The sequence below is a fragment of the Engystomops pustulosus genome, chromosome 6, assembly GCF_040894005.1.
Source record: "Engystomops pustulosus chromosome 6, aEngPut4.maternal, whole genome shotgun sequence".
Classification (NCBI taxonomy): domain Eukaryota; kingdom Metazoa; phylum Chordata; class Amphibia; order Anura; family Leptodactylidae; genus Engystomops; species Engystomops pustulosus.
In genome coordinates, this window is record NC_092416.1 from 38355208 (window position 1) to 38373703 (window position 18496).

The 18496-nt window shown below is 39.6% G+C and overlaps 1 long non-coding RNA gene across 1 annotated transcript in view; it reads right to left on the reverse strand.

The window, feature by feature from the left end:
* The window catches only part of LOC140065649 (uncharacterized), a 73904-nt gene extending 55668 nt beyond the window's left edge, over positions 1 to 18236 (reverse strand). Inside the window, exon 1 of the long non-coding RNA XR_011848000.1 lies at positions 18148 to 18236. This is a non-coding gene — a long non-coding RNA (uncharacterized lncRNA). The remainder of the gene's footprint in view (positions 1 to 18147) is intronic.
* Between the last annotated feature and the right edge of the window lie 260 nt (positions 18237 to 18496).

The following is an 18496-nucleotide window of genomic DNA, read 5'->3' on the forward strand; positions in this document are numbered from 1 at the left end:
ATAACAATAACGGTCCCTGGATCTATGAGTAGATGTCCCTGGTTTATTGTACTTTAAGTATTTTGATGATAGATTTCCTTAAAGGGGAAAAACAATTCAACTCAAGCCACAAAAAACAAGCCCTAATACGACTCTGAAGCCTTTTGAAAAAAATTACAACAAGTGCTTGGGGGGCTCAATGGTTAATGTATATGATATGAATTTCACTCAAAGTTTAATACAGTTTGGGAAAAATCTTGAACAACCCCTTTAAGTAAGTTATTATAAGTTTGTTGAATGTTACAGTCCACTGTACAAGAACATTCCTCACATGTCCGCCAGCATTCCCTATAGTCCTGTGCAGCTCTATGTGTATTAAATATTAGTCATATTAATTAAATGAATCCATACAATATAGATTTATTTTCTCCAATGTATTACAAAGCGGCACCACGACATCCGGAAATGAAAGGAAGACAATTAAAATAATTAAGATCTAAATGACTGAGGACTGTGCAGGAATGTTCAGCAGGAGAGAGAGGATCTACCTTAAAGGAAAAAAGGCATAAATGGAACAATACCTAATTATACTTTTCCAAAGAATTTAGTTTTAGAAATGTCAACTTTACTGATAACCTTATCACCAGATTTTTGTTAAGGAATGATTATTTAAAGTGAACATTTCACACCGAAGGAGGCGCTGAGCAGATTGTACTTAGTGTCCTATCTGCAGGCAGCATGTTATAGAGCAGGAGGAGCTGAGCAGATTGTACTTAGTGTCCTATCTGCAGGCATCATGTTATAGAGCAGGAGGAGCTGAGCGGATTGTACATAGTGTCCTCTCTGGAGGCAGCATGTTATAGAGCAGGAGGAGCTGTGCAGACTGTACATAGTCTCTAATATACAGGCAGCATGTTACAGAGCAGGAGGAGCTGTGCAGACTGTACATAGTGTCCTATCTACAGGCAGCATGTTATAGAGCAGGAGGAGCTGAGCAGATTGCACATAGTGTCCTATCTACAGGCAACATGTTGTAGAGTAGGATGAGCTGAGCTGATTTTATATAGTGTCCTATCTGCAGGCAGTATGTTATAGAGCAAAATGACTTAGAAACTGTATACTGCTGTATACAATGCATTGGATCAACTCTTCCTCTAAAACTCTTCCTCTAAAACAGTGTTAAAGCTTCCCTAAACTTTCCCTAAACTTTTAGAGAAACTACAATTGACTCTTATCTTCTGAGCTTCATCATGACAATCTTACGACTGACAATACATTGTGATATTGTGTTGCATATATTGTCATAAATATATAAATCAACCGTGTGAATACTTTTTTGTGGACATGCTTTTAAAGTCTTGACTATAAGTAGAGTCCTTAGTAAAATGATTTATCTGAATCCCCCAGCAAGTCATCCTTTAGGCTATGCCAAGAACATGGCTTCTATCTTGAAAGTGGAATCATGGGCAAGTTTTTCCAATGAGAAGGTGGTGATGTAGCTTATCAGGACCAGAGAAGACCAGAATTGTTATAGAAATTAATGGCCACTATCAGGTCTGCAATATTTCATCTAGATCAAAGGTTTGAAACCGGGAAAATCCTCATTGTTTTCTGTGGTGCTGAACATAGAGCGCAATCCAAATGTACTGAAGAATCTGGAGAATCAAGACAAGTCTGGTCTACTTCGATGACCACTTTCACATTGGAAAAACATGTCTTTGATAAGTGGTGGCCTTGTTCTGGCCTTGGCCTAAAAAACCTCAACCTTGTATTCCAAAAAAGAGATTCATATATTAGGTGCTCTCTGCTATATATTACTGTAACCCAAAAATAAGGTTCATACATTTGATGTTCTTCACTATATATTACTAGAACCCAAAATAAGGAGTTCATGCAGAAGGTGATCCATTATATATTACTGTAATCCAAAGATAAGGTTTATACAGTAGGTGCTCCACAATATTACTGTAACCCAAAAAATTGGGTTCATGCAGAAGGTTCTCCACTATATATTACTGTGACCCAAAAAGAAGGTTCATACAGTACGTGCTCTTTACTATATATTACTAATTTATATAGTAAGTGCACTACTATTTCTTACTGTAACCCAAAAATGAGGTTCATACATTAGGTGTTCTCTACCATATATTACTGTAACCCAAAACTGAGGTTCATGCAGTAGGTGCTCCATTATATATTACTGTAACCCTAAAGAAGGTTCATACAGTAGATGATATCCACTATGTATTACTGTTACCCAAAAAAGAGATTCATATATTAGGTGCTCTCTGCTATATATTACTGTAACCAAAAATGGAGTTTGATACAGTAGGTGCTTTCAACTATATATTACTGTAACCCAAAAATAAGGTTCATACATTTGGTGTTCTTCACTATATATTACTAGAACCCAAAAATGAGGAGTTCATGCAGAAGGTGATCCACTATATATTACTGTAATCCAAAAATAAGGTTCATACAGTACGTGCTCTGCACTTTAAGTAGCTGTAACCCAAAAATGAGGTTCATATAGTAGGTGCTCTGTGCTATATATTACTGGAACCCAAAAATAAGGTTCATACAGTAGGTTCTCCAATATATATTACTGTAACCCAAAAAATTAGGTTCATACAGAAAGTGCTCCACTATATATTACTGTAACCCAAAAAATTAGGTTCATACAGAAGGTGCTCCACTATATATTACTGTAACCCAAAAATAAAGTTAATGCAGAAGTTGCTCCACTATATATTACTGTGACCCGAAAAGAAGGTTCATACAGTACAAGCTCTTTGCTATATATTACTGTAACCAAAAATGAGGTTTATATAGTAGGTACACTACTATATATTACTGTAACCCAAAAATGAGGTTCATGCAGTAGGCACTCCACTAAATATTACTGTAACCCACAAAGGAATTACAGTAGATGATCTCCACTGTATATAACTATAAACCAAAAAGGAGGTAAATACAGTAGGTGCTCTCCACCATATAATACTATAACCCAAAAAGGAGGTTTATACAGTAGGTATTCTACACTATCAATTACTGTAACCCAAAAATGAGGTTCATATATTAGATGCTCTCCACTAAATATTACCATAACCCAAAAAATAGATTCATACAGTAGGTGATTTCTACTATACAGGCAGTCCCCGGGTTACATACAAGAGAGGTACTTTAGATTTGTTCTTAAGTTGGATTTGTATGTAAGTGGGAACTGTATATTTTATAATTGTAACCTCTGCAACATTTTTTTTTGGTCTCTGAGACAATTGGATTTTAAAAATGTTGGGTTGTCATAAGAACCAGGATTAGCAATAAAGCTGCATTACACACACCTGTGATAACTGTTACAGTTCTTTATTGTAGCCTAGGAGTAAAGTGCAGTAAATTTCCAACATCCAGAGGTCCGTTTGTAACTAGGAGTCGTCTGTAAGTCGAGTGTTCTTAAGTAGGGGACCGCCTGTATATCACTGTAACCCAAATTGAGGTTCAAACAGTACATGATATCCGCTATGTATTACTCTAACCCAAAAAGGAGGTTTATACTATAGGTGCTCTCCACTATACCGTAGTGTATACTGTACCCACAAAGTATCTTCTAGCTCAATAAATGAACAATGCAAACATGTCTACTGTGTGTGCTCCTTGATCTTAGCTAAAAGATACTAGTAATTGTAAAAATAATGGTGCATTTATGATTGCATGGTCTGCAATATCCAACATCAGATAAAGTCAAGGATAAGTTATTGAATCCTAGAGGGAAAAACTGGAAAAGGTAAGGGTGAAATGATTTTCTTCGGAATGAAAATTCAAGGTTGCTTTTGGCATAGATGAGAAGTGGCTGGGAATGCTATATCACCGCTGTAGTGAATAGATTATATATGGAACACAAGGCCAAATATTACATAACGTGACGTCAGGACTCGCTATACGGAGCCATTTTTCTATCCTAACGTTAGCATTGTCAATATCCTGAGTGTAGTTAGTCAAGCGCCAGCCATTCAATTAAACGCTCGAGAAAAAAGGCCCCGGAAAATATCTGGATGTTGTTGGAGAGTCTTTAATTTGAAGATGATTGAGGGAAGCGAGAAGAAGTGAAATTGTACATTCACTGTCATCAAGGATCTCAGCCTGTGCCGGGTCTTACTGGAAATTTTCATCTAACTTGTAACAATTTAATTTAAATTAACATAATGTAGAATAATTCCGATCCATTGGGAAATCTTATTACTATTCCTGGAAGAATTTTTTCTCATTCAGGCAAAACGGGTGATAGCTTAATTAGTTTTTTTTTTTTTTAATAACAGAATGCATAATGTTCTTTCTATCGTTCTCCATACTTAGATCTATATATACAGGTCTTGTCGTAATGTCGTGTGTTTTGATTTTTGCAGTGGGAATTATCTAAACTTCAAGTGGATTGCCAGCTTTGGGCTTAAAATGTTCTTCAAGTTCCTACCCTTGGGTAACGTGTACCTAATAATAATTTTCTTTCGAAGAAGCACTCAGGTGTTTTTAAGCTTAGTTCTATCAATCTTATACTTGTATATGTGACTACACTTTAACAGGGAGTGTGAGATAGTCTGAGACACACCTGCAATCACGTCATTGGCTCATGCTGCTTCTCTGTACCCTAAATTTTAAACACGAAACTAACCTTACCCGGGGTATTACTTCAAATTTACAAGTAAGGCTACATGCACATAGATTTTTTTGTAGACCAATTTTCTTACGAATCGTCATTATGCAATGTGGATTCCCTGGTACCTGAGGGGCTGGCTTGTAGTGTAGCCTAGCACCAGAGTCATGTCATGGGTGGCTTGGTCCAGGTGAACAGATCTCTTCAATGCCCATCAAGGACCAGCGAGGGGACGCAAGAAGAAAGGGAGGCTGCTTTGTAGTGGAAAGGTTTCCCCTGGGGCACTCCTGGTGTATGTGTAGTATAGGGTCTCTGGGCAGATGTTAGAGACAGCAGCCAGGGATCACACATAAAGACAGAGATAATGAACATAAATTCACAGGGGCTCATTTACTAATGGGACGCGGACCGCATTTTTGTCGGGTTTCCTGACGATTTCCGTGTTGTGCCACAATTAACAGGGGTTTTTGGCACACGCGATCGGATTTTGTCACATCAGCGCCAGCTTTCACACAACACAAATCGGGGGGCGGGTCGTCGGACGATCCGACGGATTCGGGCAACCTGCTGGGTTTAACATTGCAAATTGTGTCGCAAGACATGCACTCACATACACCGGGAAGAAGAAAGTGATCTCGGCGGACCTGAGCGGGGAAGTGACAGATGCAGGATCTCGGGCGCACGATGTTAGTGAATTGCACCAGACTTCATCTTCATCGGAGCGTCCGGATCAAGCACGATCTTGCAGGACTGGGTAAGTAAATGTGCCCCACAGTCTCTTTAGTCAGCAGACAATCCAACACAACAGTGGATAACAAGCTGAGGTAGAGGTTCCTTCCTGCAGCTTCCACAAGGCAGTGGTAGGTTAGATCTTTAGTCTTAGAGAATGTCTCAGCCCTGGTCCTGTTTCTTGGGACTTGGTAGTAACTTAGGTGCTTAGGCAGCAATCTGGTGCAGGCTCTGTGGCTGGTCTAGCAGAGGGGTGCCCCTCTGAAGGGAGACAGCGGCTGCAGGCTATCTATCTCTGCAGACTCACTGAGAAGACTTGCAAGGAACTCCCGTTTAAAAACTTTAGTAAAAGCTCACTGCAACATATGAAAAATATTTAAACAATCCAGCACTTTTTTTATGAAAAAATTCTTGCTTCTTTATTGAATCATCATATAAAATTGATCAGCACATAGTGGTATTCACAAACAGCTACGCGTTTCGAGTAAAAAAACTCTTCATCAAAACACACTTGCCGCATGGACTTTTCTTTTGTATCACTGCAACATAGTCTGGATTTACCAACCAATGGGTTACTCTGGCTGCAGAAAAGAAACACAAATTAAACACTTTAATATAAACAGTCAAAACATTAACCTTTCTAACGCAAACATATCACCCATCAGCTGTAGTACCACAGAGAGTCACTAGGTGGTAGCATAGGATTAGGAATGCATCCCTTGGCAATAGGTAAAATTACCTAGCTTGGCTTAACAGAGTTGACCAGACTCCCTTAGCACACCAGGAAACCAACTGGAGGAAATGGGTGTGTAATGCCCTGTCCTTCGGGCCATTACAATTACTTATGGACATCCTGCCAATGTCCACAGACTGATACGGTCCATGGCTGTGTGCATGTAGCCTAAGAAAGAAACATATGTGGAATGAGGAGATCTACTCTACGTTTCAAATAAAGATAATGCCAAGCTTCTACCTCAGTAATAAAAGTGATAAAACTGATCTAATGTTTTTTAATCCAAATGTCTCTGCAGAAATCATCTATTTAAGGTTGGAAAATATCCATATAAGAGATGAAAGAAACTCAATCCCACTTTTCCATAAACACCATTAGAGGTCCAATCAAGCAAACTAGTTTGTAGCCGCACAGTAAGTAGAAGTGGGTGTAGGCCTTCTAAGGGTTTGACCAAACCACCTCAAGATCCAACATTTAAGTACTATGAAGCAGCACTCCTGAAATAGTGTATTTTATTCTACCTTAATAATTCCTTTATTGATTAGTTGAAACATTACAGTGTGAACACTGGTGGAATAAAATATATGACAGGAGTACTGCTACATCATACTTTCATTTTGGATTATAAGGGGTCCATAAACTCGGGCTAGGAATCCCTGCTGCCTTTTTTCAGACTGTGCCTCAGACACTTCTGTAGGGGTCAACAATGACCAGAAAACCCCCATAAGGAGATACAAATGCTAATATTTAGCACTTTTTGCTCCTTGCAGTGGCTATATGTGCTTCAATAGCAACAACTGTAGGTATTCATCCCTATACGTACAGTATACTGCTAAGTGTGTTAGTTGGAGACACCAAATCTCAAAGCCTTTAGAAAAGAGCTTTGGGGGCTTCTAGATGGAATAACCAATAAGATTAGGAAGACCTAAGGGAATATGCATTAAAAGAGTACACTGGTTTTGGATACATAGCTAGGTAAAAATGTAAAGTGCTGTAAAAATCCTAATTTAGGCTGGATTCACACGACCGGTGTCCGCCGTACTGTAGCACGGCGGGCACATGGCAGCGCGCGGGGAGAGGAGGAGGGGGAGAGCGCTGCTCACCCCCGCCCCTCTCCATAGGGATACATGGCGCACGGCACCGTATGCCCTGAAAAAATAGGACATGTCCTATTTTTTCACGGGGTACGGGGCAGTAAGGTGGACGTATATCGGCCGTATATACTTCAGCCGTATATACGTCCCCCTTGCGGTAGTGTGAATGCAGCCTTAGTGAATTTATTATAGAAAAGGGCAAACGATTTCCAAAATAAAGTTTACAAAAAAGTAGACATCTAAGTGTTAAATAGATTGTTACATCTCTTCTTGTTCACTTACTGAAAGCTTACTGTAATCTTACTGTAATTTTACTGTATATTTGGTACTTACCTCAGCTGGTTACAGGAGCTTGTGAGTGGTCATACCTCTGGTTCTCCAGAACCTGAGGTTGTGATTGGGTTTAGATTTTTTGTTCCTAGGCTTCAGGAACGTTATTCTTCTTCTGGTTATTTCCAATATGTTCATAAACAATTGTTCTGTGGAGGGTTAATCCACTTTGGCCAAACATGCTGCATGACCTGGGGATAGGGAAAAAGTCCAAATCCAAATCCTGACCACCGCAGGAAGGTAGAGAAAGGGCAATTCTCATGTCATTGGAATAATCCCTTAAGAGTCGCCTGTTCTTGATTTCATTGCCTGGTCATCTAAGTCTTCTTGGCTTTCAATGTGGGTTTGTTATTGTTCCTGATCTTGTTTTTTTCCTTGATATGTTCTAGACTTGTATAATTACACCTGATGTTTATTACAATGTTCTTCCTTGTTCTTTGGAAACCTGAATTTGAACTATTTATGATTCTCATTCCTGACTATTCTTTTAGCCCTGCTCTATGATACATCCAGATCTCCAAACAACCCATTCCTCTATTCTTGACCAAGCTTTGCCCCATCTATGCCAGGGACATCTATTCTGTAGAAACAGACTTGAAAATTATCCTGCAGTCAAGTCCACACAGGCTGAAAATCTATATATTCCATAATTTACATTCTATTATAACAGCATAGTTCAGGCTTGTACTAAACTTTGCAGGTTCAGATCCCCTGGACCTGACCCTGAACTTCATTAGAACTTTGGATTTGGTTCAACCACCCACCATTAATGGCCCACGATCATGACCATGCCAGGCATCAACTCTTTAAAATGTCTAAATTTAAATTGTTGCTGCCAGGTGTTTGCCCTTGCATGACAACGCTGGAGGGTGCTTCCCTTTTGGAGGGGATCATTGTTTCTCGATGACATAATTAGAAGTGATGACCCTCCCAAAAATAGCAGCGTGCAACACTGCAACCATCCTAGTTTCAGTGCGCATGGCCGCAGTAATTTTGACTTTGACATTGTGCCCGAACTTGAATCCAAACAGAGTTTTAACGGGTCAGCTCATGAATAATTTGGAAAAACCGCCGCATTTAAAAAAAATAATGTGTCGCGAAAATTGCACTTACCTCCACTCAGCCTGGTTTGGTGTATTCCAGTGCGTTCCGATGCTCTTCAGCGCAGCAGCGTCACCTGGTGGACGTCAGAGGAACTACCTTAATAAATCCTGGCCGGACCCGAATCCACCGCAGAGAACGCGCCGCTGGATTGCGAATGGGCCTGGTAAGTAAATCTGCCCCATTATTTAGGAAGAACTTCTTCCTAAGGATCTGAAGACAAATCTGACCAGCTGATTCCAGTATTGAACATCTCTCCTTCAAGATAAGATTTAACACCTTTTAACACATTTTATTCATCACCTGCCTCGAGTTTCACATTTAGTCCAGCAGATTCTGGGGCATAACCTCTTATTTATAACTAATGTTCTCGACAGGAATGTATTAGGATTGCTGCCCTTTATCAGCATAAAGCAGGGCACTGGAGGCTATCGTAATATTATGGTCTCCGACCAATAGTTTTTAAATTTGAGAGGTTGAGGTTAAGTTGAGAGGTTATGTCCCAAAGTAAGCTGGACTAACAGCAAACTTCAAGTCAGGCAGTGAAATTTGATTTAAGGTAGAATTTGGAGAACATGCATCATTTTATCATAGTTTATTGCTTTTTGTGAGCATGGCAGGTACAAATTCATTCTTCCAATGGAAATCACCTTTGAAGGCCACATTGTTTTGGCTTAAGAAATCTATTAAAAAAAACATGCATGCACATCTGGGGATTTCTGGGTAAGAAATATGCAAGTAAGTTTTTCAGGGTGGAAAAGGGAAAACCACGACCCCAGTGATACCTTGAATAAGGCTGCCCCATGTACATCAATGTCTTCCTTTCAAGAAGCCTTGGGACATTACATGAGATAAGCCAAACCTTCTTTACCAAAAAAGAGACACCCATTTCTAAGCTGTGCTGTTTTGATGTCATTGCATATTACATGTACAGCATTGGGAACTCGTTTGGGAGTCCTTGGACACAGGGCAGAAAGGATTTCTCTTTATAGAGATTGCTTTGATAGAGAATCTGGTAAGGAATATGCAAATATGTTTTGGGGAAGGGAAACTAAATTAATTTCAATAAATCAACCTCATTGTTTTACTTCTGAGCAGAAAAAGATGGAGTTAACTTTAATTTCTGATATTTGTTACTAATATAAAACGACAACTTAGTTCATGAGTCAAAAAGAAAAGTAGAAGAATATCTACCACCAGACTGCTGGCACCTTTAATAATGAAATATTAACTTTGTAAAACAGCTGGAGGTGCTCAGGCTCACAGCGCCTGAGTGTCTCTCGGCTTCAACCGGCTTTTAATGTATGCACGCCCCCGATGCAAGCCTTCTCCTGCTCCCAGATGGGGAATTAGGATACGGCCAGTGATGTCAGGGCTGGGGCGTGGAGAGAGTGGGTTGTGTGATCACTCCTAGTTTCCCGGCCAACTGCAGGAGATGGCTTGTAGAGGGGGCGTGCATAAATTAAAAGCCGGGGAAGCCGAGAGGCACTCAGGTGGCATCAGCCTGAGCACCTCCAGCTGTTTTACAAAGTTAATATTTTGTTATTAAAGATGCCAGGAAACTTGTAAAAAGCCGTCACCCCATCCACTAGACAAGCAGCCTAATTAAGATACTCTATGATCAGTAATCAGGTGGTAGATGTCCTTTAAGAGGAAATGGTCATAAGGATTAAGTCTGGCAAATGACAATTTCTTCTATATTCTGGGAGATTCAGCATTAAATCAAAATAGATCATTGAATGCTGTATACAAATAATCTGTAAGGACTCTGGAGAAGAGTCACTCTACGATGTATCATTTTGGAATGACTCCTGATCAAAAGTCTGGATCAGGGCTGCTAAAGGTAGCTCAGAATGATGTCTCTTTTTAGACCTCTATGGGGCACACGTTTTGTGTAGTCAGGCTTGGTGCCAGCACTGTGTCTCACAGACCATGACTGTGTTGAGCAGCCATGCTACAACATATAGAGTAGGTTCTACTCCTCCACCGATTTGCAACATGAGTAGTCAGTACCTGTGTAAATAGGCAGGGCGAGCAGTGCCCCCCCTCCTGCTGATGTCCACAGATTGAATACTCCATGGCAGTGTGCATGTAGCCTAACAAAGACACACGTGGAAAGTGGAATGAGGAGTTGAATAAAGATAATGCCAAGCTTTCACCTGGACAATAATAGTGATAAAAAATCTGATCGAAAATTATTTACTAGTTTTGTAAGGATGGAAAATTTTCATAAAAGAGCTAAAAGACAACCAATCCCACTTCTCCATAAACACTGTAGGGGGTCCAATCAAGCAAAGTAGTTTAGATCAGCACAGTAAGTATTGGTAGAAGAGGGTGACCAAACCAGTTTAAGATCCAAAATTAAATTACTCAGTGTATTTTATTTCACTTTGAAAATGCCTTTATTGATGGGGTGAAAGGTTTCTGTGTTAACATTGGTGGAATAAAATACACAGAAGAGTCACGCTATCATGTATCATCCTGGAATGATGGCTGTCCCATAGTTACCATACATGATCAAAAGTCTGGGTCAGAGCTGCTAAAGGTAGCTCAGAATTATATTTTCCTATGGGAAATTAATGAAGCCCGGAGGACAACATATACCTACGTTCTGATAGCATATTCTTTCTATCTGTATATAGAATGCTATATCATTATTCGGTTTTGAAGTGTATGGTGAAAAAACAAACCTTTTCATCAAGCGACGCTTGGATATGAAGTTCCTGCTTCAACAATTATAATCCTCCATGGACTAATTCGATGAAACGCTACCCCGTCTTCTCCGCTGCCTGGCCCCACCATTGGACGTACACCATAACTGGGATATGCTTATACCAAGAATCACATAATATAAACCTCCATTATTTCTGTTACAATGTCTTCTATGCAATGGAATCTACACCAGAAACTACGTTAAAGTTCATGTGAATCTCAAAGGATTTAGAAGGGCATCATTGTCATCTAATTATTGCCCTGGAAATTTAGTTGGTGGTAGCTTATAGATCAAAATTTTATCTAATCATGTTATTGACTGAAATGTATATATTCCAAAAAATGAAGCTGCACTTTATTTCACCCAAGTGCACCACAGGTTCCCCTTAAACTATTGAAATAATTCTAATAGATTTTGCTTTCCATACTACACCTTGTCAGAGATTAAATAAATGAATGGCCTAAAATCATATATTGCCAAAGGCACTTATGGACAGCTAATTAGAATCACCAACCCAATTCCATACATAGGAGTTATAGGAGCTACAGGAGTGGACTATGCCACTGGCGAAGGCACAATCACAACCTAAAAAAACCTCAAAGCGCATTCCACTGATACATCAGTATCACTCATTATCACCCCTCCTTACGAGAACCGTAAATAAACATTGGCCCCTGTTACAAAAAGCATATCCTGATATTCAAGAATTTCAGGAACCTCCCTTGATGTGCTATAAACGCACAAAGAACTTAAAGGACTCTTTAGTGAGAGCGGACATTGGGGGTTTTTCAAAAGTGTCCAAACAGACCTTTTTAGCAACTCTCAAGAAAGGTACCTTCCCGTGTTTGGACTGCAATCAGTGCTCCTCAGTAATCAAGGGTGAATACTTTAGTCACCCCAGAACTGGACATCGGTACCCGATAAAGGGTTACCACACATGCAATTCTCAGTTTGTGGTGTATCTGTTGAAGTGTCCATGTGGATTAGGATATGTTGGCGAAACTATCACCCCAATAAAGGACAGAATAAGTAAACATAAATCTACCATCCGTACAAACCAGAATCTACTCCCTGTACCAGCGCACTTTAACTCTCATCATCATCATCCATCACAACTGCGATTCCAGGTGATTGAGCAAATCGATATGCCGAGAAGAGGAGGTAATCGTATAGCACTACTACGCCAGAGAGAAGCCTACTGGATACATACCCTCCAAACAATCGAACCAAAGGGACTAAATCGTGCCTATGATAGATTATTTTCTTGACTAACGCCTTTTTTTCATAAATTATGTATATTTGACTGTTAAGATGAATCAATTTCTAATTCACTTTATCTTTGCCTTTCAGAAAAAATAGATTGTAGCGTGGATATGGTCATTCGGACCGACCTCTACACATAGACTCGCGGTATATGGTAACTGTATACATACATATGAGTAATGTTCATCTACATCATCCATTCTCTTACACCTTTACATGGTACAGATTTATTATTTCTATCTATTACTCTATTTCCATATACGACCCTTCTATTTTCCATATACTATACAGGTTACACATATACCGAAGTCCATTACACTATTCATAGTGTCACAACAATTATTTTATATTGCAACATTCATTTCTTGTTATTTTCCATACAGCTACATCTAGATATGCATATACCCATCAATATCTATCTCCACCACGGCCGGGCCGGATAGGAGACGGATCCTCACAAACATCCTCATTAGGAGAGGTGAGGACCACGGCTCCTACATTGCACGTGCGCGCCTCGCAGCACGTTACCATGACGACCCGATGCTTCGGGCCGTGGGGCGCGCTTGGGGAGCGCATGCGCATTGGAGCGATTCGCGCACCTCGGACCTGACTTCCGGTCTCCGATTGCGCGACCGCTCACTGGCTCGGCCGTCACCAGAGCATGCTTATCAGCACGCCGCCAACAGGCACAAGCCCTCCACTCCACCTGAGCCGGCACATAGACTACTACCAAGGTAAGCACTAGTACACACCTGGAATCCGCTTGACCTCATCTCCTGCCTTTCCACCTATACCCTTCTTCTCCAACATAGGTAACATTACCTCTCAGTCTACCTAGAACAACTTTCCACTTTCTATACCTATCTAGATACTTGATAAACCATTTGAACATGTTTCTCTCTTATAGTTCTGACACAGACATGTTTGTAATTACCTACAATATTCTTATCAATTAGATCCATTGTATTTATTAGTAATCGTCAGTAATACACTATTATTTTGAGGATGTTTATTTTGCTCTACTTTTGTATTAATTTCAGATCAGGCTTGACAAAGGTCGATTGAGACCGAAACGTCGCTAGAAATTACCTATGATCTGTTATTTCATTATATGATTTTTCCTTTTTGGTGGAGGTGTAAATATTAAACACATGCATTAAAAGATGAAAGCATAAAAACCAACATAGGATATGTGCTACGTTTTCCTTCTCTATATATTGGGGCTGAGTACCCGACGTAAGCACCATCCACATTCTATCAGGAGTACGGTACCCCTGTTTCCTAGACTATGCCACTGTTTAAGTCCAGCAGGTAACCAGTACCTCTGATCCCGGCTCTCACCATAAATTTTGGACGAAACCTCCTTTGCTGCAGTGCACGGACTGGTCTGGAGCCCGACCAAGTGCATGTAGAATTATGAAGCAAACAGCCAAGAGTCAGAGCGTCTTGGACGTGGCTCCTTCAAATAGTAAGTCCGCTTGTTTCTTTATTAGACTTTGATAAAGACACTGTGGTGTCGAAACGCGTTGGTCTGTGACGCTAGCTGTGTGTTCCTGATATTGGTTTTACCCTTGGATAATAAACGAAGCTATTTTACCACCTATCGCATTGTTCTGGACTCGTGGCTGTTTGCATCATAGTTCTATATGCCACTGTTTATCCACAATACTGACCACTGTCAGTCTCGCTGCAGCACTGATTTACATCAATTTACATGATTCCCCTGATGAAAGTTCCACTGTTTGTGGCACTGGAAACGTGTCGGGAATGCTATCAGAACTGGACCCATAGGGATTACTAGGGTTTTCCTAATATCAGGGACAACCTGGGACCGTCCTTGTTAGGACGGGAGCTATGTTCGGGGTATTAGGGTGAGCTGAGTTCAGGGCATACTAGGGGCAGTGCTTCCACCTTTCTCCTGACCTGGAAGTGCCTTGAGTCTGTCGACAACAACCCTCTTCATCGTAACTCGCAGGATGGGTGAGATCTGAACATTTTTTCATAGTGACACGACCCAAGACTACGTTGAGTTCATAAAATTGATGCTGTTTGTGTTTGCATATCCTCTGCATAAGGACTCGGACAATCACCGTGTTTTATGGAGAGACTGACCGTGGAGTGGTGGTCAGTGTGATGTGTTAATGTACATGGTGGTTCACATTACTTTGGGTTCATACAATGTATGCTGTTTATGTTTGCATACACTGTGCACAGGACTTTGACTGTCACCTTGTCCTATTGAGAGACTGACCATGAAGCGGTGGTCAGTATGATGTGGTTAAGTTCATGGTGGTCTTTTGCTTTCCTTTCCTTATTATACTCTTAAATTATTCATTAAAAGTTATGTTTTAAATGCCCTCGCCATACTACACCTTCATCAAAAATGTATCTCCATATTACCACCCCTTTAAATGAAATGGACGCAGAAGAGACAATTGACGAGTGACATCAATGACGTCTAGAAAGAGAAGAGAGTGAACGCACATCATTTCAATGGGATGTAGACAAAGCTTTTAATTTTTTGTTACTTCCGTCGACATTTATTGTCCATTTTACTCTGCTGAAATAACTTTCTAAATCCAATTAATTCTTATTCTCTGCAGTTGTCTGTAAAAACCACCCGTCGTACTATGTACTCAGCCACCCATAAAACCATTTAAAGGAAAAACTGTTTTCTTCCAAAGGGGGATAGCTTACCTCATGTGAACCAGGCTATCTGCTCATAATATAGGCCCTCCATACCAAATCCTAAAAAAATCATAGATTCTTAATGTATAAATTTAATTTCATGCCCTAGATCTTCTCAATGACATAGGTCAGTAGATCCCATTCTTGTATGTCCCACAAAATAAGCTTTATTGTCTCCATTATTGCGGCATCTTGCATTATGCATAGCTTATACTTTTAATTTAATAAGATATGATTTTATATATTGCAGTGTAACAATGGGTGATAGAGGAATTGCTTATGTAAGTCTTATCTGTGCCAAATAAAAAAAAGAATGATTTGTTGTAAGACGAGTAGGAAAAATGTATTCACATCACTGCATAAACATATAACTAGTCATCAGCCACTCTCTGGGTCAATTGGATAGCTTCACTTCATATCTGTGTATATAATCTATTGTCTATCATTTTTATCTAACCTTGCAATTGGGTTAAATAAAGAACCCATCCATTTTTTTTTCACTAGAATTTGGAGTGCAGCCTCATTTTTTGGAATATTTTGCCTGATGTGTCAAGACCTTAAGGGGCATGCACTCGACTTAAACTAAGCTACTGTTATGGTGCTGCTGGACTTTTGATGAAAACTTGTGTATATATATATATATATATATATATATATATATATATATATATATGTATATACATATATGTGTATTCACCAGCAGCGCCATAACAGCAGCATAGTTTAAGTCTGGTGCCGTATATACTCAAGTATAGCCAAGTTTCTTAACTTATACTTGAGTAAAAAAAAAAAGACAATACTCACCCTGAACAGGGTCTAAAACGTTGCACTTGGGCTAATAAAGCTCCCATCCGTTTTTTTCACATTTACCTTGGAGTGCAGTCTCATTTTTTTTCTTGGATATTTTCATCTGGTGTGTCAAGACCAGGATATTGGGGTTTGCACCCACAAAGTTATTTGGCAATCTTGGTGCTGCTGAACTTTTCAAATGTTGTTTATCTATCTATCTATCTGTCTATCTATCTATCTATCTATCTAAAGTTTAGGAAGAGGCAGCACTCCAAAAGGTAAATTCAAAAAAGTGGGGTGTCTTTATTCCATAAGCGACGTTTCAGCTCCTTACGAGCCTTTTTCAAGGAGCTGAAACGTCGCTTATGGAATAAAGACACCCCACTTTTTTGAATTTACCTTTTGGAGTGCTGCCTCTTCCTAAACTTTACATTGCAGTCCCCCTGCCTGGGGACTTACGGACTTGCACCCACCGGAGTTGTTGTGCTGCTCTAAACTTTCCTTTTTCTATCTATCTATCTATCTATCTATCTATCTATCTATCAACTATCTGAGGTGCAGTATAATCAGGGACGTTTTTCCTCGCTATCTTCTTGTTGCTGACCATGGTGCTGAAAAGACCAATGTTTTATGTAGTCGACTACTTAATATACAGAACTCTCCAAGGTCCTGAAAAATATTGTTCTCCAGTAAACTGCAATAACAAGGCATAAGTGAAGCACAAATCTCTACATAATCTGATTTAAGGTGTATATATAAACTTGGTAAAACTTTTTAAAACTTTTGTCACAATTTACTATGTACCTATCAAGGTGAAATATGGAGTTTGGTTGCATTTAACTTGCCAATTATTTTCATAGTATATTTCACAAATAAGCAGCAACACTTCAGATAACGTACAGCTTTCAGCATAGTCTATGGGACGGCCTTTGTCTGCAGTATATTAACTACATGCAACATCTAATCAAACACGTGTGGGCATAGTTAAAGAAAACTTTACTTGTACTCATGGGAGTCAACCAGTATGCACCAACATTGAGAACGTGTAGATGAGAGATGACTGAGCCTAATTGAGACCATTTGCAGGAGAATCCAGGCGGTGTTGAAAGACCAAGGTGGATTTACAAAATTTACATGCCAATCTGTATACTTAAACATAGGCTATAGTTGCAAGTCAAATTGAGATAGCCAAGATGCCTGTCTATAAACTGATTGTAATCTCATACTCTATTCTTTCTTCTATATGGTGAGATACAGACGGTCCCCTACTTAAGAACACTCGACTTACATACGACCCCTATTTACAAACGGACCACTGGATATTGGTAATTTATTGTACTTTAGTCCTAGGCCACAATAAACAGCTATAACAGTTATCACCGGTGTCTGTAATGAAGCTTTAGTGTTAATCCTGATTCTTATGACAACCCAACATTTTGAAAATCCAATTGTCACAGAGACCAAAAAAGTTCTGGCTGGGGTTACAATGATAAAATATACAGTTCCGACTTACATACAAATTCAACTTAAGAACAAACCTACAGACCCTATCTTGTATGTAACCCAGGGACTGCCTGTATAGAGCCTGAAAGTCAGAAGTTCCAAACATGTTCCCCATTTGCTTGTCAATCTGTGTTTGTATTGCTAGGGGGGGGGGTCACACATTTTTAATCTGATAACTATTAATTGGGTATGGTGCCCCTTATTTGAATTAAAAGTTGTGCATTAGCCCTCCCACATTAAAAGTCTTTTAGTGTAATTTAGTTAACCTAGCTGCACACATACACTAGACACATATTATATTCATCATTAAGACATTAATCACCTATTACTTAATAGGATAAAAATTCAAGAAATACCTAAAAATGAATCATATAATTTAAAAGGTGAATTACAGATCTTCACAAATATTTGGAAATCTAAGTATCCTAATCCTGTCACTTTGTTCTCTGCATTGAGATGTATGATACACTTGCTGCCAAACACTTTCCCTCGCTATTTGTAGACCCTTAAACATTTAAGGGTTGTCCACTTTTCAATACATCACTTCTATGAAACATGTCTCTGCTTTGATATGTACCTGTGTCTTTGCCCTCCTTTGAGAGCTTCAGCTGCCTTCTGCATGTACGCATAGCTTCCTCTCTCTCACTGCTCTAAGCTGTCCTAACGGTTTCAACCACTGTGCGTCTCTCTCACAGTTCATCCTCACTGACAGATACATAAACAGGGGGGGGGGGATTGAGCAGAATAAGTCATATTTTCTTTGCTATAGCTCCTCCTATTCGTCAGAGCTCAGACATGTAAACTAAGACTCATGGGGAGTTTGCACACAGCACAATTGTAAGTAACAGGACTGCTGAATCACTTGAACATTCAGGGATTAATATTAAGGTGTTTAAGGCACATGGGCAACTTAAGTAAAAGACCCA